This window comes from Hevea brasiliensis, chromosome 11 (genome assembly GCF_030052815.1).
Source record: "Hevea brasiliensis isolate MT/VB/25A 57/8 chromosome 11, ASM3005281v1, whole genome shotgun sequence".
Lineage (NCBI taxonomy): Eukaryota > Viridiplantae > Streptophyta > Magnoliopsida > Malpighiales > Euphorbiaceae > Hevea > Hevea brasiliensis.
Genome location: NC_079503.1, coordinates 82,444,484 through 82,471,963, shown reverse-complemented (window position 1 = coordinate 82,471,963; position 27,480 = coordinate 82,444,484). Strand labels below are relative to the sequence as shown.

General features: G+C 38.0%; 2 non-coding genes across 2 annotated transcripts; one reads left to right on the top strand and one right to left on the bottom strand.

Moving 5' to 3' along the window:
- The first annotated feature begins 1,165 nt into the window (after nucleotides 1-1,165).
- LOC131170905 (small nucleolar RNA R71) lies at nucleotides 1,166-1,273 on the top strand. The gene has a single exon (XR_009141669.1). It is a non-coding gene; the product is annotated as a small nucleolar RNA R71 (small nucleolar RNA).
- Nucleotides 1,274-22,100: 20,827 nt separating this feature from the next.
- On the bottom strand, nucleotides 22,101-22,207 carry LOC131171042 (small nucleolar RNA R71). The gene has a single exon (XR_009141797.1). It is a non-coding gene; the product is annotated as a small nucleolar RNA R71 (small nucleolar RNA).
- Nucleotides 22,208-27,480: the final 5,273 nt, after the last annotated feature.

Below are 27,480 nucleotides of genomic sequence, written 5' to 3'. Positions count from 1 at the left end.
GATAGCACTGCATTCCTCAGTTAAGGCTCTGATCTCATAATCTTCAAGTCTTCTTTTGTTTGAGAGAATTTCTTTCAAAAACTTAGCATAAGAAGGCATCTGGGAAAGAGCATCAATAAAAGGCACATCTATATATAGCTTCTTTAAAACCTCTAAGAACTTCCCAAATTGCTTATCAATCTTGGCTTTTTGAAATCTCTGTGGAAAGGGAAGCTGTGGCTTGTAAGGCTCTGGAGGTATATATTTCTCTTCTTTCTCTCCAACCTCCTCTTTACCTTTTCTTGCACTCCCTTTTTCACTCTTTTGTTTTTCATCTCTCTCAACATCTTTCTCATTTTCTCTCTTTTCAACTTTTTCACTCTTCTCAGTATGCACTATTTTACCACTCCTCAGTGTGATGGCATGACATTGCTCCCTTGGATTTTCTGTTTGACTAGGAAGTTTCACCATAGATTTGGTACTTGATGAGCGTGCTTGTTGTGCAATCTGATTTTCCAGCATCCTATTGTGTGTTTGCATCTGTTCCAGCCTTGCTTTCATCTCTCTCATCTCTTCATCACGCTTAGTTTGATTAGCAAGAATTTGTTGTAATAAAGCCTCTGTGGTGGAACTTTGTTCGTGCTGTTTTGGTAGAGGTGCAAAATTTGCATTCTTTTGCTGAAAACTAGGTGGTGGTTGCAAAGGTTGTTGGTATTGATGCCCTTGTTGTTGTGGTGGAAAGTTCTGAGTTAAAGATTGAGTTTGCTGATTCCCCCATGAAAAATTTGGATGATTCCTCCAAGCATATGAAGGATAATCTACTCCATAGCTCATTGTTCCTTCTGCATAAGTAACTTGTTGAGAATTCCCAGAGCATGATGATGAACTGACTAGCATACTTAAATCCTCCATTTTCTTAGCAAGGACATTAGTGAGTGCATCAAATTTGGCATTGATCATGTTGAATGGATCAAGCTCATACATTCCAGCAGCTTGCCTCTTTTGAGTTGGAGCTGGTCCTCTTGGACTACTCCAAAGATGAGTATTCTTTGCTATTTTCTCTAACAACTCATAAGCTTCATCTTCATGCTTAATGATGAATTCCCCTCCAGTTTGAGCATCAATGATTCCTCTGATAGCAGGAGTGACATTTGTGTAAAAATTCTGGTTTATCATCCATTTAGGAATGGCATGATGTGGACATTGTCTCTCCAACTCCTTCCATCTCATCCATGACTCATAAAGAGTCTCATCTTCTCTTGGTCTAAAAGCAATCATTTGATTCCTCAACTCTTGAGTTTTTCCAGGTGGAAAGTATTGGGCAAGAAATGCATCAGTGAGCTGCTCCCAATTTGTAATTGAGTTGTGAGGTAAAGAGTCAAGCCAATCCAATGCTCTATCTTTCAAAGAGAATGGAAACAATTTTAGCCTTGCTGCATCATCAGACACTCCTGGTTGCTTTTGCATGTCACAGATCATAACAAACTTCTTAAGATGAGTATGAGGATTTTCTGAAGGATGACCTCCGAATTGAGAATTCTGAATCATTTGTAGTACTCCAAAATCCATCTTATAACTATTTGCATCAATTCTTGGTCTTGCTATACTCTCTCTTAAATCATCAAAATGAGGAAATGCGTGATCCATCATACTTCCCTTAGGCACATTAGCATTTACAACTTCTTCACCATGAGCTGCATTTTCATTGTTTCGATCATTTTCAGCATTACCACCACCAATTCCAACTCTTTCTTCAGCCATTTCTTGTTCAGTTTCAGCTGCTCTCAATGCTTCTTTTCTTCTTCTAGTTTCTTTCTTGTTGGCTCTACAAAACTTCTCAATTTCAGTATTAAATAATATGGATGTATCACTTGTGCTTCTAGCTCTTCTCATAAAAGATTAAGAGTACCTAAAAAAAAAAACAAACAAACACAAAATGAAAAGATAACAAAGATAAAACTATAAACAACTAAAATAATCAAGAATTCAATATTAAACAAACAACTCCCCGGCAACGGCACCAAAAACTTGATGTGTCCCAACCGCAAGTGCACGGGTCGTTCAAGTAGTATAGAAAAAGATATCGTTCCCACGAGGAGTTGTGTTAATGATTGAATTTTTGATGTAAAATAAAATATGTTAAAATTGTATTTTAATCAAATTAATAAAAGAAATTTAGGAAATTGAAGCATAAGGTATGAAAATGCAAAACTAAATTCAAACAATGACTAATTTAATAATTCACAAAATAAAGAAATTGATAATAATGAAAATTAATAAAATGAGATTAAACTAAACACTCAAAAGTAAAATTCCAAGCAATAATTGATGAAAGACGATTCTGAAGTTAAGGGTTCATATTTAAGTCATTTTGGGATTTTCACTAGCTAGCCCAATCCATGAAATTTATGGGTTTAAAGGAGATTAATCATAAAATCCTTTGAAAACTCTTTCGAGTGAGACAAAGAGTGCCTTAATTAACTTAATCCTACTTTCGTGGAGTTAAAATTAACCAAGACCCATTAGGTTCTTTAATCAATCTATTAAAACCCTCTTAACCCTTAGTCTATTTCTAGATCTAAGTTAATTAAGTTCAATTTCTTGATTAACTATCACTTGGTTTTCTCCTTTCGGTGCTTCAACCAAGGATTAAGAACATAACTTAATGGGGCCCTTCATTAAGCATGTGAATAAGCACACAAGAAATGGATTAAACCTCATAAATTCATTAAATTGGGACTAACCCAGTTCAAATCCACAAAAATAACTAAATATTACATCCCTTACTCCAGAATCAAAGTAAAACTACTCACTATCCATAATGTTTACAAGAAATTCTGAGTTTATAAGGAAATAAAGCTTTAATCTAAGCTAAGAAACAAGAAACTAAACACTAGAAATGTAGGAAAAATGTAAGAAAAGAAAGAAATCTCCAAATCTAGTTGGAAATGGAGTGGGAGATGATTGTGACTCTTCAGCTGCTGCCTCCCCTATCCCTTTTCTTCCTCTACTTGCTTCCCCCTCCTTCTAAAATGGGAAATGGGACTATTTATAGCATTTTTCTGACATTGAGCCCTAAAATGGTGTGTTTTAGGAGGAATTTTCTGAGGGAATCTTCTGCCAGCTCATTAATGAAAAATTTGTGGGACTGCATAAGTGGACTGCATAAGTTATGCAGTCCCTTATGCGCTTTCAAGCTCGTTCACTTATGCAAAACTGCATGACTTGGCGCATAGGTTATGCACATTTCCGTGAGATTGCATAAGGGAGGCGTGAATCTGCATAAGCTATGCACTCTCCTTATGCACAATTCAGCAGGTGTTGGAACAGTGTTTCTTCTCCTCATGCGGATTTGCATAGCTTATGCGGCAAGTTATGCGCAATTTTGTCAATGCATATTTCCATTTGAAAACTTGTTTTTGACATCTTTGGCTGTAGAAGTCACTCCTCAATGGCAAAATTTCTTTTCAGTCCTTCAAAAACACCATTTTTCCTGCAAAACAAAGTAAAAATTACAAATTAATCCAAAATTGACAATTATGAAAAACTAACTAAATAACTAATGAAATTAGCTAAAAGTGACTAATAATCAAATAAAATGGCTATGAAATTTAACCTAAATAATTATGCAAAATGTATGCATCAACTAATCAAGCAATTACGAGTGTTTAAATTGTTTTCCACAATTATTTTCATTTTGTTGACGGTCTACATCATTTGAAATTCATAGTAAGCACCCACTAAATAGACTCTAAAAATATAGATGAAGATGTCATAATGTCACGACCCAAATTCTGAATCGTGACCAGCGCATAATTTAAATATTCTTAAATCATGCAAGCCTTATCAGAGTATATTGAATAAATATATTGTCACTTACTAATCCCAAAAAAATAGACAAAATCCAAATAAACAAAATACTGAATAAACATCATAAATATCTTATAAGTAAACTGCGGAGTCTCTACAGATTTCAAATAAAAACTTAAACTGTTCAATAAACTAAACTAATTATTAGCCCGGGAAAACATGAATTTGGGCATACCATAAGAACAAATCAAAGTTGTCCCTCTCCAGAAAATGGACTGAATATTTGGATCAGCTGCAGAATTCTACTGATATGAAACAGATAACAGACAGAGAAAACGTGGTTTGAGCTAGATGCTCAGTGAATGATAATTATAACACACAACGGAATAGGAACAGGCAAATGCTTGATTAATTTCACAATAAATTTTCTATTCAATAAAATCATGCTCATGCTGTCAAAATCATTAATAAAATAACTTCATAAAATATATATATAAAAGAAATTCATTCAATAAAAATTTTATGGTACAGTGCACCAGGATAATGATACCCCACATCACCAAAGACCAGATGGTTAGCGCGCTACCAGATATCAGATACCTTCCTCCTCCTTCACAGATATCAATGCATATGATACTAATGCAAACCATAAACTGCAATGATGCATGACTCGATAATGCAACCTAATACTGTGATAGTCCACACGGCGGGGCCAGATAACAGAAACAGATACTGGACACAGGTACCAATTCCAAATAGAAAATCAATTTGTACAAATCAATCAAAATCAATAAAAAATTTCAGATAGCAAATAATAACTGATAGTGCAATTCCAATAGTGTATTTCAATAGTTTCAGAGAGTCAATAAAATCAAATCAATCTCAAATCAATTCAGTAACACATCGATAAATTTTATAGTCAAATATCAATCAATATAAATACATTAAAGGCCTGTTCCCGGAATCCTAATGGGTCTAATGCAGAGATAGTTGACAAAATCAATTATTTAATCAAAATCAAAACAAATTCAATAATAAAATAAAACTCTAGAAAATCACATATAAAATAATTGTTAAAATATTAATTTAAAATTTCATTTAATAACAAACTTAATGCTAAGAAATTTTAAAAGGGACTAAAACGGTGCCATGTACTATAATTACCACTCACCTGGAACCTCCAAGACAATAGTTATTTCAATGGAAGAGAGACAATTTTAACTGACTGATTGAATATTCAAATCTCCTACACATCCAAAATATTAAAGAAAAATATCAAATAATAATAAAATATAATAACTTCCCTGTTCGTCTTCGGCAGCAATTGAAGCGTCCTGTCACTGTTCATTATATATATATATATATATATATATAATCTAAATTTAAAGATATTGTCTCACAGTAATTATGATCAACCCAATTCAATACTAATGATCAAAGAAAAAAAAAATTTCTAGGGTAGTTGTAACAAATTAATGAAAGAAAATAAAATCAAATTCACCCATTATTGAATAAAGAATGAGAATTTTTACCTTGAAAACAAAATCGAATGTGATGAATAGAGAAGTAAAAATTTAGGGATTCTCTGTTGAGAGTATTTGATAGAAAAAGGAGGTGACAAACAGGTTTTGAGAGCAAAGTTTAGCAGAAAAGATGATTAGGGTATATATATATTTCAATAGTTCTATTAGGTGTAGAATGGGATAAGAGTTATTATTGAACTAGGTTGTTCAGATTGCAGATATATATTTAATTTCAAAAATAATATATATATATCTAGAAATAAATAAGCAGACCATCCAATAAAATATATATATTTTTTTATAAATATATTAAATTATTATTAGCTAATTAAAATAAAATAATAATAAATAATAAATGTATATGAGTTTCCACATACTTCCCCCCTTAAAAAAAAATTCGGTCCCTGAATTTGAACAGACAAAATTCTAACCTGAAGAATCAAATAAGTGAGGATATTTGGCTCGTATTTCAGATTCTGCCTCCCATGTGGCCTCACTACTTGAGTGATTATGCCAAAAGACTTTGATCAAAGCCACTTCCTTATACCGGAGTTTCCTAATTTGTCGATCTAAAATCTTTACTAGTTACTCCTCATATGACATATCATCCCTAAATTGCATGGTTTGAGGTTGTAAAACATGAGATGGATCTGGTACATACTTCCTAAGCATAGAAATATGGAAAACTGGATGTACATGTGCAAAACTAGGTGGAAGGGCTAAACGGTAAGCAACTGCTCCAATTCCCTCCAAAATTTCAAATGGACCAACAAAACGAGGGCTAAGCTTCCCTTTCTTCCCAAACCTCATGATTCCTTTCATAGGGGAAACTCTCAGAAATACATGATCACCAATCATAAATTCTACATCTTTACGCTTAGGGTCGGCATAACTTCTCTGTTGATTTTGAGCAGTCAAAAGTCGATCAAGAATTAGTCGAACCTTCTCTGAAGTTAATTGGATCAACTCTGGTCCAGTAAGCCTTCTTTCTCCAACTTCATCCCAACAAACCGGTGACCTACACTTTCGACCATATAATGCCTCATATGGAGCCATCTCTATACTTGCCTGATAACTGTTATTATAAGCAAACTCCACTAAAGGAAAATGATGATCCCAACAGCCACCAAAATCCATAACGCATGCACGAAGCATGTCCTCTAATGTCCGTATGGTCCTTTTTGACTGTCCATCCGTCTGAGGGTGAAAAGCAGTACTAAAGTCTACTCATGTTCCTAAAGCTTCTTGGAATTTCTTCCAAAATCAAGAAGTAAACTGAGTACCACGATCAAAGACAATGGAAACTGGAACTCCATGAAGACTAACAATCTTGTTTATATACAACTGTGCAAGTTTAGCAAAGTCATATGTAGTCTTCACAGGAAGGAAATGAGCAGATTTTGTCAATCTGTCCACTATCACCCAGATTGCATTGTAACCACCTCGTGTACTAGGTAAACCCACAACAAAGTCCATGGCAATGTGCTCCCACTTCCACTCGGGAATAGGCAATGGCTGAAGTAACCCAGATGGTCTCTGATGTTTTGCCTTAACCTGCTGACAAGTCAAACATTTAGCAATAAAGTCTGCAACATCCCTCTTCATGCCACCCCACCAATAATGCTCCCTTAAATCACGGTACATCTTAGTTGAACCTGGGTGTACTGTGTAAGCAGAATGGTGTGCCTCCTCCATGATTTCTCTTCTCAACTCATCAACATTGGGGACACAAAGTCTAGTGCCATAACGAAGAACTCCATCATTATTCAACATGAATCCTTGAGCTTGGTCTTGATGAATATTATCTATAATCTCACACAGCTGAGAATCCCTCTTTTGAGCAGCCTTAATTCGATCAATCAATATAGGCCTAACTCGAAAATGTGCTAAGAATGATCCAGCTATGAATTCAAACTCTATTCCCTGATCTAGCAACCCATGTAATTCACCAATCAGAGGCCTAACTCGAAGATATATATATGGGCTAAACTACCAGAAGACTTCCTGCTTAGAGCATCAGCCACCACATTAGCCTTTCCAGGGTGATACTGTATGGTGCAATCATAATCCTTCAGCAATTCTACCCATCTCCTTTGCCTAAGATTAAGATCACGTTGGTCAAAAATGTATTTGAGACTTTTGTGGTCAGTGAAGATTTCACAAGTCTCACCATACAGATAGTGCCTCCAAATTTTCAAAGCAAAAATTACTGCAGCCATTTCCAAATCATGAGTTAGATAATTCTGCTCGTGCCTTTTCAACTGACGAGAAGCATATGCAATAACCCCTCCATGTTGCATCAAAACACATCCTAAACCAATCCTAGAAGCATCACAATATACTACATAACCCCCTGATCTAGATGGAAGGGCTAACACTGGTGCTGTAGTTAAACGAGTCTTAAGCTCCTGAAAACTTTTTTCACAAGCCTCAGACCACTGAAATTTCACATTCTTCTGTGTCAACTTAGTTAAAGGTGCTGCAATATGAGAGAAGTGTTGAACAAACAGTCTATAATACCCTGCTAAACCCAGGAAACTACGAATCTCTGACAAAGTTGTGGGTCTAGGCCAATGAAGCACTGCCTCAACTTTCTTCTTATCAACGTACACCCCATCCTTCGATACTGTATGGCCTAGGAAAGCCACACAATCTAACTAGAACTCACATTTTGAGAACTTGGCATATAACTTGTGTTCTCGTAAGGTCTGAAGGACAATCCTCAAATGCTGCTCATGCTCCTCCTTACTCTTTGAGTACACTAGAATGTCATCGATGAACACTATAACAAATTAATCTAAGAAAGGCTTGAAAACTCTGTTCATGAGATCCATAAAAGCGGCCGGAGCATTGGTAAGACCAAAAGACATTCCAAGAAATTCATAGTGTCCATATCTAGTCCTAAAGGCCGTCTTGAGTATGTCTTCTTTCTTGACCCTCAATTGATGATACCCAGATCGAAGATCAATCTTGGAAAAATACTTTGCATCTTGAAGTTGGTCAAACAGGTCATCTATGCGTGGAAGAGGATACTTATTACGCACAGTTACCTTATTCAATTGCCTATAATCGATGCACATTCTCAAAGATCCATCCTTCTTCCGTACAAATAACATAGGAGCACCCCATGGAGAAACACTAGGGCAAATAAACCCCTTATCTAGTAGATCCTGTAGTTGTTCCTTCAACTCCTTAAGTTCTGCGGGTGCCATACGATAAGGTGGCATAGATATGAGCTCAGTTCCAGGAACTAAGTCTATACCAAACTCTACCTCTCTCTCCGTGGGTAAACTTGATAAATCTTCTGGAAACACATCAGGAAACTCCTTGACCACTGCAACATTCTCCAAACCTGCACCTTCTACCTGAACATCTCTAACATAAGCTAGATACCCTTTACACCTCTTTCGTAATAATAGTCTAGCACTCACTACGGAGATAAGATTATTATAGGCTATACTGCGATCTCCCTGAAATTGAAATTTTGCCTCCCCAGGAATTTTAAAGAGTACAACTTTATTATGACAATCCAATGAAACGTGATAAGTGGCTAATCAATCCATGCCTAAAATCACATCAAACTCAAACATATCCAAAGAAACAAGATCTGCAGCTAATTCCCTATCTCCAATGTGAACTATACATCCCCTATACACCATATCAGTGTCTATTGGATCCCCCATAGGTGTTGATGCAGATAAAGGATACTCTAACAAAGTAGGTGGTGTACTAAATCTCATGGAAAAGTATGGAGAAACAAAGAAGTGACCGGAACTAGGATCAAACAGTACTCTAGCATCAAATGAGCAAATAGGAAGTATACTTGTCACTACTGCATTAGATGCCTGAGCATCCTGCTGAGTCAAAGCAAAAACTCTAGCTTGACCTCTACCACCAGATGTCTGTCCCTGAGTTTGAGCAAATCCTCTACCACCAGAACCTCTACCACCCTGTCCACGACCACCAAAACCTTGACTTCTACCACTATACTGTGAAACTGGTTAAACCTGAGAGGGAGCAGAATGTGTCGCTTGACCAGCACCCTGAGTTGTCTCACTAGTAGGACAGTCCTGTCTACGGTGTCCCAGCTGTCCACAACCAAAGCATGCTCCAGTGACCCAAGGACAAGTGCCCTTATGTGGCTTACCACAATGTTGACAAAGAGTGGTAATAGGCTCAGTGCTAATCTGGTTATACCGAGCATTCCCTGCATGTGTCCTCTGCTCACGTCCCTGACCCACTCCAGATTGATGTGCCCTATTGCCAACTATAGACTGAGAACCCTGCTTATTATCCTGATAAGAACCCTGATGACTCTGTCCTTTGTTAAATTGATTACCTTGACTATCTTTCTTAAATCGCTTGCGCTGCTCACGAGCCCAACGTTCATCATCATACATCTCCATCTGTCTAGCCCGATCAACCACCTCCTCATATTTAGGTAGTCGTAAAGGAGCTACATGATCAATTAGCCTGTCGCATAAGCCCCTTTCAAACTTGCGAGCCTTCTTCTCCTCATTTGGAATCAATTGTTTACCAAAATGGGATAATTTGGTAAACTTCATCTCATACTCTATAACTGTCATTTTACCTTGCTTCAAGGTTTCAAACTCCAAAGCCTTAGCCTCTTGAACACTAGGAGGGAGAAATCGCTCTAAGAAGAGAGAGTGAAACTTAGGCCAGAGGATAGAACCTTCGGGTCGCCCATTCTTCTTAGAGATATAACACTCACGAGTAACTGCCTTAAGCTGATTTTCTGCCAACATCACCATCCTAGCACTACTGCAACCCATAGTGTCATAACATCTCTCCATGTCATCTAGAAAATCTAAGGGATCAGCTAATGCATCCTCTCCAGTGAACTCTTTTGGTTTTAGCTTGAGAAAGTCTGTAGAGTCAAGGAATCGAGCCCTATCCTGAACTGGTGCTGAAGTAGAGCCAACCACTGGTTGTTGTGGTTGAGTTGTAAGGTACTCAGCTATAGTATTAATAGCACGAATCACTGCATGTAATCCCGCTGCCAGATCTGCCATAGTAACTTGACCAGCCCTAGGTGCTTGAGCTGCAGTAGCTAATTGGAATGGTTGTGCCCCAGTCTTAGCCATAGGCGTCTGTTCAGATGTCTGATTAATAGTTTGAGGTGGTACCTCCCCTGTTGGATCAAGGGTTGCACCATTAAGACCCTTGGCCTTAGTTCTCCTCTTACGTCTAATAGACCCAGGCACCTATTCATTTTAATAAACAAGCATTAAATTTGAAAATGTGAGCCAAATTAAGACAAGTGAAAAAGTATGAAGGACGCAGATATCTGAAGTAACGATAAACTGAAAAGACGTTAAGGATCCTATACTCCGCAAGTTTACTAGACCTCAACCGAGCTCTGATACCAACTTTGTAATGGCCCGGCCCACTAGTGATATTGTCCACTCTGGGACAAAGCCCTCACGGTTTTTAAAATGCGTCACTAGGGGTTACAAACCACCAACTTATAAACCCAGCATCTCTCTCGTGTTTTGTCGATGTGGGATTTGCCTACGGTGTTACAATCCACCCCCCTTATGGGACTCAGTGTCCTCGCTGAGGTTTGCCCCACCATCGTTCAAGGTTGCACGCGGAGCGGCTCTGATACCACAAATGTAATGGCCCGGCCCACTAGTGATATTGTCCGCTCTGGGCCGAAGCCCTCACAGTTTTAAAACGTGTCACTAGGAGTTACGAACCACCAACTTATAAATCCAACATCTCTCCCGTGTTTTGCCGATGTGGGATTTGCCTAGGGTGTTACAATCCACCCCCCTCACGGTTTCAATAATAACTCTTATCCCATTCTACACCTAATAGAACTCTTGAAATATATATATACCCTAATCATCTTTTCTGCTAAACTTTGCTCTCAAAACCTGTTTGTCACCTCCTTTTTCTATCAAATACTCCCAACAGAGAATCCATAAATTTTTGCTTCTCTATTCATCACATTCGATTCTGTTTTCAAGGTAAAAATTCTCATTCTTTATTCAATAATAGGTGAATTTGATTTTATTTTCTTTCATTAATTTGTTACAACTACCCTAGAAATTTATTTTTTCTTTGATCATTAGTATTGAATTGGGTTGATCATAATTACTGTGAGACAATATCTTTAAATTTAGATTATATATATATTGGTGCGCGTCTCTGTTGTCTTCGGTGCGTGTCCCTGTTGTTCGTTGGTGCTTCACTATTTATCCATATATATATATATATATATATTGGAAGTGTCCCTGTTCGTCGGTGCTTCACTGTTCATCCATATATATATATATATATATATATATATATATATATATATATATATATATATATATATATATATATATATATATATATATAAGTTATTATATTTTATTATTATTTGATATTTTTCTTTAATATTTTGGGTGTGTAGGAGATTTGAATATTCAATCAATCAGTTGAAATTGTCTCTCTTCCATTGAAATAACTATTGTCTTGGAGGTTCTAGGTGAGTGGTAATTATAGTACATGGCACTGTTTTAATCCCTTTTAAAATTTCTTAGCATTAAGTTTGTTATTAAATGAAATTTTAAATTAATATTTTAACAATTATTTTATATGTGATTTTCTAGAGTTTTATTTTATTATTGAATTTTATTTTGATTTTGATTAAATAATTGATTTTGTTAACTATCTCTACATTAGACCTATTAGGATTCCGGGAACAGGCCTTTAATGTATTTATATTAATTGATATTTGACTATAAAATTTACCGATGTGTTACTGAATTGATTTGAGATTGATTTGATTTTATTGACTCTCTGAAACTATTGAAATACACTATTAGAATTGCACTATCAGTTATTATTATTTGCTCTGATACCACAAATGTAATGGCCCGGCCCACTAATGATATTGTCCACTCTGGGCCAAAGCCCTCACGGTTTTTAAAACGCGTTCTAGGGGTTACGAACCACCAACTTATAAACCCAGCATCTCTCCCGTGTTTTGTCGATGTGGGATTTGCCTAGGGTGTTACAATCCACCCCCCTTATGGGACTCAGCGTCCTCGCTAAGGTTTGCCCCACAATATTTCAAGATTGCACGCGGAGCGGCTCTGATACCACAAATGTAATGGCCCGGCCCACTAGTGATATTGTCCCCTCTGGGCCGAAGCCCTCACGGTTTTTAAAACGCGTCACTAGGGGTTACGAACCACCAACTTATAAACCCAGCATCTCTCCCGTGTTTTCTCGATGTGTGATTTGCCTAAGGTGTTACACATAACTTAAAATATTTTCATTTAATTTACATTATGAGATAGATGTTCAACAACTAATTAAACCATTAATGAGCATCGGAAAACTTATTATTTAATTTTTTATTTTAATGAAATTAATTATTTAATCTTTGTATTTTAAAAAATATACTATTTTATCTCTGTATTTTACTTTCATTAAATTATTTAGTCATTCTATCAAATTTTTTATTATTTATGCTATTCAAACAACTATTTATCCTTTTATTTTAAAAAACCTAATTAGTTAATCTCTATATTTTCAAAAACATAACTATTTAATCTTTCTATTTTAGTAAAATTAATAAATTTGTCAGTGTATTTTAAAAAATATAGTATTTTAAAAAATATATTATTAGATAAAAATAGAAATTTTACTATATAGAAACTGAATCTGAATTTATATGTTTTGTAACACCCCAAAATTTTAAATTTATTATTTTGTGAGCAATATTAATATTTTATTTTATTTAAATTTTAGGAAATTATTTGAAATTTTTCTGATTTTCGAAATTGGGTTTGATTTCCAGAAAATATAAAACTTTGATGATTTTTAAAATTTATTTAAAGACCACGTGGCAAAACTAAAAATATATTTGGAGTCTATGAATTTTTCTTAGTTTTCTAGAATTTTTTTGAAATTTTTGGGCCTCATTTTTGGTCCCAAGGCAGAGTAAAAATTTAATTTCGGGTACCCTGAATCGAATCGGCCGAATCGATCCAACTCCTTCTTTTTCTTCTTTTTCCTTCCCACGCGCGTTTTCTTCTCTTCTTCTCTCTCCCGTTTTCTCTCTCCTCCCTCACCCCCAGGCCGCGCCACCGCCACCCAGCCTTCCCCACCTCGCCGGCGCACCACCCTATCGCCTCCCCACGGCCTATCGACATCCCAAGAGCCTGGAAAACGCGCGCGAACTCCTCCCCTGTGCGCACGCGATGCCTCACCTTCCCGGTAGAAATCCAGCCAATCCGGCCACCGATTGGGTCGGGTCTTGTGTCAAATACTATCTACACCTCGAGAGCTTTCCATAGACACCAAGAACACCAAAATCCGTCGAGCGGTTTGTCCAATTTTTGTTCGGAAAATTTTAGCCCATTTCGATTTTTGGGCTAGATTTCTCACAAATCGTGAACCCCACGAGAAAACCGAGAGTACCAGAGCACTCCACTCATCGAGAGCTTCGCGGCAATATAAATTTCAAAATTTTCTGACACTATTTTTCGGTGGGTCCCATGAAACTTCTTAGTGTTCTTCTGAGGATTAAAATCAGCTTAGAAAATTTCATAAAAATTATATACTAACCCCCGTGTTGTGAGATTCGTGTAGGTACCTTTGATTCGCAGAAATTCAACAGTTGTCCAGGTCTGTGAATTTCCGGCCAGACAGACCGGCTATCGAAAAAGTCTTAGAATTGGATCGAGATTTTGGCTACCCCACCATTGTCAAACGTCCCGAGCGCATTTCCGAGGTCAGAATCGGCATATGTAAACCCGAATCTTACTTTTTCTTAATTTTCAGTGCTTGAATGGGATTAAAAATCCATAAAATATTCGTGGTAGCTCAGAAAATTATGATTCTTTTTGCATTAGCTTAGTAATATTGCTAAGGACCACGGAGCAAAATTTTGAAATTTTTAGAGCTTATTTAGGTAGTTTTTGCAAAAAGGATCAATTATAAGGACTAAACTGTAATTTTACATATTGTGATTGATGACTGTTTGGATGGGCCTAGGAGGGGCTGTGTGATGTGATTGAGTTGTGAGTGTATGATTTGTGAATATAGAAGTGCGTTTTAAGCCCTTTTGCAGGTTGGGTAGGTCCTAGGTATAGGGGAGACTTTGTCGGATTTTCGGCACGACTTAGGACATCTTTGGTCTTTTCTTAGCTTGTATTGAGTCAAATGTACTAAATAATTATAATAAAATTGTCAGGTGAGCCGGGACAGCCTTCCTCCTCCACCTAGCTGCCACAGTGATTTCGGTTGAGTCTGTGAGTAAAATATTAATTTTAATTGTAATTTCGATATTATTATATGTTCAAGCATGCTTATGCATCACTTATATGTAAATATCTATGTAGTTAAACTCTAGGCATATTTTATGTTGCATTCATAAATGTTAAAGTGCCATGAATGTTGTTGTGGTAATTTGGAGCAGTGTGCGTGAGTTGGCGTGCATGTGGTGTGGTGTTGGCTATGGATAGGACGGGTAGACACGGCTTGAGATCTTCACTGGGACCCGGTCCTTCGGGGTAGATATGGCTTGAGTTCTTCGCTGGGACCCCGATTTGGTTTATTAAGTGGAAGTCTGAGCTTGAGTTCTTCGCTGGCACAGTTTGGATTAAGAGAGCTGTATAGGGGATCAGCTCTCATATATGTATTGTTTGACATTATCGGGTGTGTGAGTGCTCCAAATTACCTCTTTACTGTTATGATGTGAAAATATTGCCGATGTTGCATTTCACTCTACAAGGTGCATTAGCTTTAGATAGTTATAGAGATTATGGTTAAAATTGATATTTTACTCTCTGAGTCGAATGCTTACTCCTGTTCAATATTTTTCCAGGCTACATGAGGATTATTGTTGTGGTTAATCTGCTTTTCTCCCTCGTAGGTCGTCTATTCATGTTTGTGTAATTCTGTTAACTTCTAGAATTTTCGCATGTGTTAGAAATATTTATTTGACTTGGGTCTGTAATATAAATTGTCATGTTGGACCTATAAACTAATTATATACAGGTTTGTTGGACTGGATGAGGGAGCTGAGCTCCCATTTATTTTTATGTTGTTATGAGTATGTGGAGGGTGAGCTGAGCTCCCCAATTGATTATATATTGTGTTTACAGGTCGGGTGAGTCAAAAACTCCCTGTTGAAAGGTCCATTTTATGGCCAGACTCTGTCTGGTTGAATTCTTGAAATTGGGCCCAAATGGGCCTTAGAGTTGGGTTGAGGAATAGTTAGGCTTACTACGGGCCTCGGTAGCTTTAGGCTGGCCCAGGTCCTAGTGCCGGTCCGGCCCATAGGTTGGGTTGTGACAAATATGGTATCAGAGCTTAGGCTCCAGATTCATAGGGAAAAATTGTCTAAAGTGTTGGAAAGAGTCTAATAGGAGTCACATGCTAAAAATAGGGTCCACATTTGTCTTGCATTGTCATCTTTGCTTCTAGTTCCTGCCTTACATAATTGTGTGTAATATGTCATTTTGAAATTTTGTGGGCTAATGCTGCTGAATTTCAGGAAAATGCGTAGAAGCAGGAGAGTTGCCACTGCACCAGAACCAGATGTGCCTGATGAGGTGTCGGTACAGGATGAGGCGCCAGCCCTGAGGAGGCAGGGTAGGAGGCCTAGAGCTGCTCAAGTAGAGGAGCAGCCACCACCAGTTCAGGAACAGTCTTTTATGGCACAGGGTCCCATGGACCCAATGGCAGCTACTCTAGCTGGTTTGCAGAGAACCATTGATATGATGGCACAGTATATGGTCCACCTTCCCTAACAACAGCAGTCCACCGCACCAAGAGGAGAACCTTACAAACAGATAATTAATTTCAAGAAATTGGTGCCTGGTACTTATGATGTGTCAGATAATGCTTATCGATTTTTGGATTCTTGCAGACAGGCAGGGATGGAGTTACAGTTGACTGATAGGAGACTTATAGAGTGTATGCAGCATGTCATGGGCCTTATGCCTAGACAATGGATGAATGACTACATATTACCTCGGATGGAAGGTTTGTCATGGACCCAGTTTGTGGAACTGTTTATCAACCGGTTTGTTCCAGAAAGTTTCAGAGATCAAAAGCAGTGGGCCTTTGAGGCCTTAAGGCAAAATGGTAGTTCTGTAGATGAGTATGCTACAGAATTTCTGGAATTGAGCAGATATGCCCCTACAATAGTAGCTACAAAAACTATGAAAGTGAAGAGGTTCCTAAAGGGGCTTGACAGGAGGTATGCAAACCTGGCCATGATGTCTGATCAGTCTTTTGATGGGGTAGTTGATCGAGCCAGACAGATTGAGATTAGCTATGCCGTGGATGACAGCGGAAGGGCAAAGAAAAATAGAGCAGAGGGTTCTTCAGGTGTTCCCCATATGGGTACTACGGATAGTGGTAGCCAAACTAATTACAGAGGAAGAAGCAGGAATAAGAGGAGTGGTTTTAGACACAAATCTCGAGGATTCAGACCAGGGTATGGATCTAGTAGTGGTCACAGTTCGGGATACAGCAGTTCTGGGTCTGATTCAGGATCCTCCTTGGCACCTTGCGCACAGTGTGGAAGAGGATATTCAGGACCTTGTCTGATGGGTTCAGGAGTATGTTTTAGGTGTGGCCAACCAGGTCACTTTGCTAGGGAATGCCCCGTGTTCAGCGATCCAGAGATGGGTTCACAAGGTTCTGTTGCAAATGTTCCTCGTCAGTTTTATCCTGGTGCTTCCAACATGGCAATCGCACAACTGTGGCTGAGGACAAGGGGCACGTGGATTTGGAGGCAGATCAGGAGGTAGAAGTCAATATCAGGGTTCTGCAATGCAGGGTAAGGGTCAAGCTCGGGTTTTCACCCTGACCCACCAGGATGCTCAGGCTTCCAATGCAGTTGTGGCAGGTTCTAGTCTGTTCCTATGAGGCTCGTGTTTTGATAGATCCGGGTGCTACGCACTCCTTTGTCTCCCCAGTGTTTGCCATGAGATTGGGTAGGAACCCTACAACTTTAGAATGCCCTTTGTCTGTAGCTACCCTGCTTAGTGACAACATAGATGTAGATATGGGTTTTCTAGGTAGCCCAGTAGTAGTGGATGGAAAGATCTTCCCAGCAGACTTGGTTCCTCTACCAGTAATGGATTTTGATGTAATCTTGTGAATGGATTGGTTGGCAACCCATTATGCCACATTAGACTGCAGGAACAAAAAAGTGTATTTCCACGTACCTGGTGTGGAAAAGTTTAGCTTTGATGGTGACAGGAGCGTGGCTCCATATAATTTGGTGTCAGCAATTAGTGCTAGAAAAATGTTGAGGCGTGGATGTCAAGGGTATTTAGCATTGGTGAGAGATACATCTGTAGAAGGTGTCAACATGAAAAATGTTCCTGTTGTCAGATAATTCATGGATGTCTTCCCTAAGGAGCTTCCAGGGTTGCCACCAGGAAGGAAAATAGAGTTTTGCATTGATGTTGTGCCGAGTACAAACCCCATATCAAGGCCACCTTATAAGATGGCACCAGCAGAATTGAAAGAGCTAAAGGAGCAACTGCAGGAGCTTTTGGACAAGGGTTTCATACGTCTGAGCACTTCACCCTGGGGCGCTCCTGTTCTATTCATGAGAAAGAAAGATGGGTCCTTGAGGTTGTTTTTTGACTATAGATAGCTAAACAAGGTGACTGTGAAGAACAAGTATCCACTTTCTCGGATCGATAATCTGTTTGATCAGCTCCAAGGAGCTAGATTCTTTTCCAAAATAGAAATGTGATCAGGCTATCATCAGTTGAGAATCAGGAATGAGGATGTATCCAAAACAGCATTCAGGACAAGATATGGTAATTATGAGTTCTTGGTGATGTTTTTTGGACTCACTAATGCACCGGCAGCCTTCATGGACCTGATGAACAGGGTGTTCAGGCCATTCCTAGACCGTTTTATCATCGTATTCATAGATGACATTTTGGTATACTCTCGGACCGAGGAAGAACACGTGTGGCACTTGAGGATGGTGTTGCAGACTTTGAGGGAGCACCAGCTATATGCCAAATTTTCAAAATATGAATTTTGGCTAGAAAGCATCTCATTCTTGGGACACGTGGTTTCTAGTGAAGGCATTCAAGTGGATCCCAAGAAAATTGAGGTCAGAATCGATTAGCTTAGGCCTACAACAGTCACTGAGGTGCGAAGTTTTCTGGGCCTAGCTGGCTACTATAGGCATTTTGTGCAGGATTTTTCCAGGATAGCAGCTCCCCTAACTAAGTTAACTCGGAAGAATGTTCCATTCATTTGGACAGATGACTGTGAGGAGAGTTTCCAGAAGCTTAAGGAATGTCTAACCACCGCCCCTGTGTTGACACTACCGATGAGTGGTGAAGGATATACCGTGTACTGTGATGCCTCTAGAGTTGGCTTAGGGTGTGTTTTGATGCAGAATAGAAAAGTAGTGTCTTATGCTTCAAGTCAGCTAAAGAGGCATGAGTAGAACTACCCCACCCATGATTTGGAAATGGCGGCTATAGTCTTTACACTAAAGATCTGGAGACACTACCTATATGGTGAAGTTTGCGAGATATACACCGACCATAAGAATTTGAAGTACATTTTCCAACAGAGGGATTTAAACTTGAGACAGAGGAGATGGATGGAGCTTCTGAAGGAGTATGATTGTACCATCTTGTACCACTCTGGGAAGGCCAATGTAATAGCAGATGCTTTGAGCAGAAAATCTTCTGGCAGCTTGGCGCACATATCAGTGGAGAAGAGACCGTTGATTCAGAAAGTACATGAGTTAATGGATCAAGGTCTAATCTTAGATCTTTTAGATGAGGAGGTATTGTTAGCTCATTTTTCAGTGAGACCAGACCTGCGAGACAAAGTTAGAGTTTCCCAGAACAGAGACCAGCAATTGATGAAGATCATAGAAAGAGTACAGCAGGGTGAAGGTGGTGAGTTTGGATTTGCCAATGATGGCGCCCTTATGCAAGGTTCCAGGATATGTGTGCTCGACGTGGACAATCTCAGAAATGAAATCATGCGAGAGGCACACTATACACTATACAATGTTCACCCAGGCTCCACCAAGATGTACCATGATGTGAAAGATAGCTATTGGTGGAATGGCATGAAGAGAGACATAGCAGACTTCATGTCCAAGTGCTTGACTTGTTAGAAGGTGAAGTTTGAACACCAAAGGCCGTCAAGGAAGCTGCAAGGGCTCTCTATCCCAGAATGGAAGTGGGAAATAATTACTATGGATTTTGTAACTGGGTTGCCTCGTACTACGCGAGGATATGATTCGATATGGGTAATTGTAGACCGCCTAACTAAATCAGCTCATTTCTTGTCTGTGAAGATTACATATTTTGTGCCACAGTACGCCCAGCTCTATATTAGAGAAATAGTCAGATTGCATGGAGTTCCTGCTTCCATAATATCTAACAGAGGGCCCCAGTTCACTTCTCGGTTTTGGAGAAAGTTGCGGTACGCACTTCACTTTCCACCCTAAGACAGACAGGCAGTCCAAAAGGACAATCCAAATACTGGAAGATGTTATACTCAATTCATATAGGCATTTTAGGGTAGTTTTGCATCCATTTTGCCCTTATATTTTAGTATATTTTATGTTTTTAGCTTTATTTTATCTTATTTGTTAATTTTAGATACTTTATATTTGATTTTTGTAATTTTGTTGTTTTTGATAGGATTTTGTGGCAAATCGAAGATCAATGAGTGCAATAGGAAATAATTTGAAGAGATTTGAAGTTCTTTAAGCATGGAGGAAAGTTGAAGAAATCGAGCCTTGAAAGAGCAAACTAGCCGAAATTTGCTTAAGGTCATGCTTAGGGTAAAGTGGCAATGCTTAAGGTGCAGCACAAGTCAAGCATGAGCAGAAAAGTCCATTTTACTCTAAGTGCGAGATTTCTTGAAGGTCCGCAACCTTAAGCAGACAGTGCGACCAGAGGCTAAAATTTGCTAAGAAGCTGCTTAGGGTTAAGCAGAACCCTAAGCAGAATGCCCAGAACGTGAATAGTGCTGCTGACTTGGATAATTTTACACCTCATTTCCTATCCACTCCTTGTCTTTTATTTACTTTTAGGGCAACTTTTAGGGACCATATAAATTCATCATTTCCTTATTTTTGCCATAAGAGGAAGGAGAGGAAAAACAAAAAGAAAAAAAAAATTTAATAGAAAGAGAGAGAGGAGGCGCCATTCTCTCTTGGAAGAGGAGCTGCTGCACGAGTTTGGAGCTCCAGAAACCAGAGACCTTGGTTCTTCCACCTGGGTTTTCCTATTTCAGTCCTTTTATCATGTTTTTCTTTATTCTTCCATCTATATTTCTTGTAAATACCATCATGAGTGAATAATTTCTTTAGATTTCAGAGTTGGGAAATATGTCTTAGATTAATTTGTGGATTTGGACTGGGTATTTCCTTATTTTATATGAATATGAGTTTTGATTCCTTCCTTGTGTGCTTAATTTTCTTGCCTAATGTTGGTACCCATTGGGTATTATGTTAATCTTTGATTGAAGGACCGAAAGGTGAAAGTCATTGATGGGTAATCATGGATTGGAACTTAAAATCACCTAGATTTAGAAATAAACTAGGACTTTAAGAGGAATTAATTATTGGTTACAAAACTTAATGGGTTTTAAAGTAATCAAATACATACGAAAGTAGGTTTGGTTATTTTAGAATACACTTTGATTTGCTTGAAAAAGATATCAAAGGGATTTAGAATCAATTTCCTTCAAACTCTATTTTTCCCTAAAAATTGGAATGCCCAAGACAAATCCCAATTAATTTATGCATAAACCCCCAACTCTGGAATCACTTTTACCATAATTAGACTTTCGTTTAAATTACCCATTGTTAATTTTAGTTTAATTGCGAACTAGAATTAGAATTTATTTGTTTGCTCTTTACCCATTTCAATTAGATTAATCAATTTACCTTGCTCATTTACATTTACCATTTATTCATTAATCATTAGCCCAAATAATCGCTTCATTCATAGTTTAGTAATCAAACAGCAAATCCTCATGGGAACGATACTTGATTCATCACTTTATTACTTGAGACAACCCGTATACTTGCGGAATTAGTCACATCAAGTTTTTGGCGCCGTTGCCGGGGATTTGATTTTTGTTTGATATTGAACAATTGTTTGTTTGGTTAATTTGGGCACTTTATTTTATTTTATTTTCTTTTTACCATTTTACTTTGAGAATTTGTTTATTTTTGTTTTTCAGGTGCTTTATTTTATGAGAAGGACAAAAAGTGAAGAAATCAATTTATTCTTTGACCCAGAAATAGAGAAGACAGCAAAAGCTTTAAGAGCAGAATCTAAGAGGAGAAAAGCTGAAATTAAAGCTCAACAACAACAAGAAAGAGCACAAGAGCAAGAGGAATTACAAGAAAAAATGGCCAACAACAACAATAACAACCGCTCTGTGAAAGATCATGCCTATCCTAACATTGGAGATTTCATGCCAAGTATTACAAGACCAAGAGTAGAAGCTAATAATTTTGAATTGAAGCCTGCACTCTGTCAAATGGTACAACAAGCACAATTTGGAGGAAATCCAAGTGAAAGTCCACATGTGCATCTGGCACACTTTCTTGAGATCAGTGATATGTTGAAGATAAATGGAGTTTCTGATGATGCAATTCGACTCAGATTATTTCCTTTTTCTCTGAAGGACCGAGCTAGAGAGTGGTTACATTCTTTGCCACCGGGTTCTATCACAACATGGGATGAACTTTCTCAAGCATTTTTAGCTCAATATTTTCCACCAAGCAAGACAGCTAAGCTAAGAAATGAGCTGACTTCTTTCAAACCTAGAGATGATGAGAGCTTGTATGAAGCATGGGAAAGGTACAAGGATTTGCAAAGGAGATGTCCACATCATGGGATTCCTAAGTGGATGCTTGTTCAACACTTTTACAATGGAGTTTCACCAGCTATTAGAAGTACGATTGATGCATCTTCTGGAGGTGACCTTATGGAGAAATCTGAAGATGAAGCTTTTTCCGCTCTTGATAAAATTGCTTATAACAACTACCAATGGAGTTGTGAGAGGAATGAGATCAAGAAACCAGCTGGTATGTTTGAGCTTGATGCCATGAATATGATTAATGCTAAGTTTGATGCTAGGACAAGGAAGATGGACAAGCTGAGCATGAAAGTAGATTCTTCAGCCGGAGTTTCTAGTAATTCAGTAGAAGTTGGAGTTGCAAATGTCAATTGTGCAGCAGATTTTTCTGCACTTAATCAAGATTTTTCAAGTGAGCAAGTGGATTATGTGGGGAACTACAATCAAAGACCAGGTGGTAACTCATTTTCTGCAACTTATGATCCAGCATGGAGAAACCACCCCAATTTCTCTTGGGGAGGTAGACAAGGGCAAAATCAGAATTTTCAGCAACCTTCTGGATATCAACAAAATCAGAATTTTCAGCAGAATAGAGGCCCCCCTCCTGGAATTTCTAAACCTCAAAATGCACCTGCTCCACCTCTACCACAACAAGCACAACTAGACAAGACAGCTAGATTGGAATCTATGATTGAAACTCTACTTGTGAGCCATCAAAGTCAACAAGAAATGATTTCTCAATTAGCATCTAAAGTGGATCAAATGGCAACACACAACAAGATGTTAGAGAATCAGATAGCTCAACAAGCTAGCTCTTCAAGTAATAAAGCATTTGGGAAGCTTCCTAGCCAACCAGAAAATTCAAGGGAGCATTGCAAGGCTATTACATTGAGAAGTGGAAAAATATTGAAGGATGGAGATAAAAAGATTGAAGAGAAAGTTGAAGAAAAGAAAAGCAGAGAAGGAGATGAACAAACCGAAGCTGAAGTTAGAATTGAAGCTGAGAAAGAAAATTCAGTGGAAGAAAAAGGAAGTAAGGAGGGGGAGAGCAAAGAAGAAGAGCCCAAATACGTTGCACCTAAAGCCTACATGCCACCTTTACCATTCCCACAAAGGTTTCAGAAAGCAAAATTGGATAAACAATTTGGGAAGTTTTTGGAGGTATTGAAGTCTTTGCATGTGACTATTCCTTTCACTGATGCCTTAGCACAAATGCCTTCATATGCCAAATTTTTGAAGGAGATTTTATCTAACAAGAAGAAATTGGAGGAATTTGAGACTGTAGCTCTCACGGAAGAAAGCAGTGCTATTTTGCAAAATAAGCTTCCACCCAAACTGAAGGATCCTGGAAGTTTCTCCATACCATGTCACATTGGGGATATTAGTATAGATAAGGCTTTGTGTGATCTTGGAGCCAGTGTTAGTCTGATACCATTGTCTATCTATGAGAAAGTGAAGATTGGAGAAATGAAGCCTACTACCATATCACTACAGTTAGCAGATAGGTCTATTAAATTTCCAATTGGGGTAGTTGAGAATGTTCCTCTGAAAGTTGGGAAATTTTTCATACCAGTGGATTTTGTGGTATTGGAGATGGAGGAGGATGTACACATTCCTATTATTCTTGGTAGACCTTTCCTTGCACTATCTTTGAGTGTGATTGATGTAAAAAATGGGAGGCTTACATTAAAAGTTGGGGAAGAGAAAGTAGAATTCAATTTGTTTCAAGCAATGAAAAAGAAAGATGATTCAAACTCATGCTTGAGAGTTGATGTGATAGATGAAGAGGTTAGAGAAGTGCTTAAAAAGCAACATCCTAAAGATCCCTTAGAAGCTTGTTTGGTTCATAACATCAAAAAAGGGGATGAGATTGAAGAAGCTACAGAATATGCTACAATTTTGGAAGGAAATCCACCATTGCCTATGGCTGATATTGAAAAGATTGGGAACTTGAAGCAAGAAATGACTTCATCATCAAAGTTTGAAAAAGGTGAAGCACCTAAGAGATGTGAAGAGTTCAATTTAGTTTTGAATTGGGAAAAGTGCCATTTTATGGTACAAGAAGGAATTGTTTTGGGACATCTTGTGTCAAACAGGGGTATTGAGGTGGATAAATCAAAGGTAGAAATTATTGAGAAAATGCCACCCCCAACATCTGTGAAGGGAGTGAGGAGTTTCTTGGGGCATGCTGGATTTTATAGGAGATTCATCAAGGATTTCTCTAAGATTTCTAAACCTCTTACCAATTTATTGAGTAAAGATGTGGAATTTAATTTTGATACTAATTGTATGAATGCTTTTTGCAGGATAAAGGAAGCTTTGATATCTGCTCCTATTATGCAGCCACCCGATTGATCATTACCTTTTGAGTTAATGTGCGATGCTAGTGATTATGCCATTGGGGCTGTTTTGGGACAAAGGAAAGATAAGAAGGTGTATGCAATATACTATGCAAGTAGGACCTTAGATGATGCTCAAATAAATTACTCTACTACAAAGAAAGAGTTTTTGGCAGTAGTATTTACAGTAAACAAATTCAGGTCCTATCTTGTGGGGTCTAAGGTCATAGTATACACGGATCATGCAGCTATCAAGTATCTCCTTCAGAAAAAAGAGGCTAAACCTAGATTGATAAGGTGGGTATTACTCCTTCAAGAGTTTGACTTGGAAATTAAAGATAAGAAAGGAGTAGAAAATGTGGTAGCGGATCATCTATCTAGATTGAGGCAAGAACAAGGAGACAATCTGGGAAAAGAGCCCCCAATAGATGATTATTTTCCTGATGAGCAACTGTTAGTAATCATGAATGCAAAAACCCCTTGGTATGCAGATTTTGTGAACTATCTAGTGTGTGGAATCCTTCCACCTGATTTAACATGGCAGCAAAAGAAGAAATTTCTTTTTGATGTGAAGGATTATGATTGGGAGGAGCCATTTTTGTTCAAGAGATGTGGAGATGGGCTGATTAGAAGATGTTTAGCTGATGAGGAGATAGGGAATGTTATCAAAGATTGCCATTCTTCACTTTATGGGGGTCACATGAGTGCGACAAAGACTGCAGAAAAAGTTCTTCAAGCAGGGTTCTTTTGGCCACAGATGTTTAAGGATGTGAGGATGTTTGTAAATGCATGTGATAGGTGTCAAAGGATGGGTAATATCTCAAAGAGAGATGAAATGCCCCTCCAAAATATACTGGAAGTGGAATTATTTGATGTGTGGGGCATTGATTTCATGGGACCTTTTCCATCGTCCTTGGGACACAAATACATTTTAGTTGGAGTAGATTATGTGAGCAAATGGGTTGAAGCTATACCATCTCCAACTAATGATGTAAGAGTTGTGATTAAATTCCTTAAAAAGTTCATTTTTACAAGATTTGGAACTCCATGTGCCATTATAACTGATGGAGGTTCTCATTTTTGCAACCATCAATTTGAAAGATTATTGCAAAAATATGGAGTGAAGCATAAGATTGCAACACCCTACCATCCACAAACTAGTGGTCAAGTGGAGATCTCCAATAGAGAGCTAAAAAGAATTCTTGAAAAAATAGTGAATAGTTCAAGGAAAGAGTGGTCACTAAAGTTAGATGATGCTCTTTGGGCCTATAGAACTGCTTTTAAAACTCCTATTGGAACTACCCCATTTAGATTGGTTTATGGGAAAGCTTGTCATTTACCTTTGGAGTTGGAGCATAGAGCATATTGGGCCATAAGAACACTGAACTTTGACTTAAAAACTGCAGGAGAAAAAAGAATGCTGCAACTAAATGAACTTGAGGAACTTAGACTGGATGCTTATGAAAATGCCAAGCTTTACAAAGAAAGAACTAAGATATGGCATGATAAGCATATTAGGGGGAAAGAATTTCAGGAAGGTGATGTTGTTCTTCTATACAACTCTAGGTTAAGGTTATTTCCAGGAAAATTAAAGTCAAGATGGTCAGGACCCTACACTGTTATAAAGGTATACCCCTATGGAGCTGTTGAGATAGGTAATGAAACCTCAGGGACTTTCAAAGTTAATGGGCAGAGATTAAAGCATTATATTGTTGGAGAACCCACGCAAAGGGTCGTAGAGGTTTCATGGCTTAGTTCTCCAATCAGGGATGCTTAGAATTGGAGTGGAAGGTCAAGCTTAAGACCCTAAACAAGCGCTTCTTGGGAGGCAACCCAAGCGTATCCTTTTATAATTCATTAATTTTCCATTTCATTTCATTTTCAGTTTTCATCCTCATTAATCTCAAAAGTGACATTTGTTTATCTTTTGTAGGCCATTCATGAAGATTGGGCAAGTTTACACTTGTGGCAAAAACAAAGAATTGAAGGGAAGCAAGTATAAGCAACATTCTGAACTTTATCCAGTGCCTGTGAACAGTAACACCTTTAAACTTGTGCTAAATTGCTGATGTTGCAATATACTTGATAGCATATGTTTGATTTTGTGTTTTGTGTAAATTCTGTGGAATGCAACCTGGATGAGGATCAATTTTGATATTTAGGACTGATGTGAGCTTTATTGAAGTGCAAAAATAGTGTTTGTTAAGTTTGACCTTTTAGTGTATACATAATTTTGTAGTTTGTTAGGAATTTACATGTTTTTGTTTGAATTGCTGCTAGTTTTTGCAGTCTGCAGATTTTTGTTACTGTTCATGCTGCTTAAAAAGTCAATTTCTATGTCTTTTCTGCAATTTTTGAATGTTTGGAACTTGTCTCAAATGCTGCTGAAAATATGCTTTTGGTATAAGATCAGAAAGGAGATCATTTCATTAAGTGTGCAAAAGGTAGTCACAATTAGTGCCTTAATTGAAAAAAAATGCTTGCATGAGCTAAATGAAAATATATTGTGTTTGATGAGTGCTAAGAGATGATGAACTTAAGTCCCTCAATTTTATGGTGTTTGTGTGTATTTGGTAATTGCTGAGGGTCATGATAGAATTCCATAGCTTGTGGACTGTTTTTGGCAAGCAAAACCACAATTTTTCCCAAAACCTGCCGAAACTTGCTGATGACATTGCTTGTCAAGCAGAGTCTTAAGCAAATTCTGCTGAACCTTATGCTTAACCCCAAGCATGGCCCATCTTACAACAAGTCTGCCCCACAATTTAAAATAGCCTAAGATGTCCGCCAAATTTTCCAAAAGCCTCGCCCACACTCTCGATAAACCTCATCGACTCCTTTCCCACGCCATTTCTTCCGGCAATCTTTACAGGAAGCCGAAAGGTTTCTTTCCTTTCATTAAAATGGTAAGAACTAAAATGTGGTCTTCCCACAAACCCAAACTCAGTAGATTTTGACATTCTGTCAAATCTAAA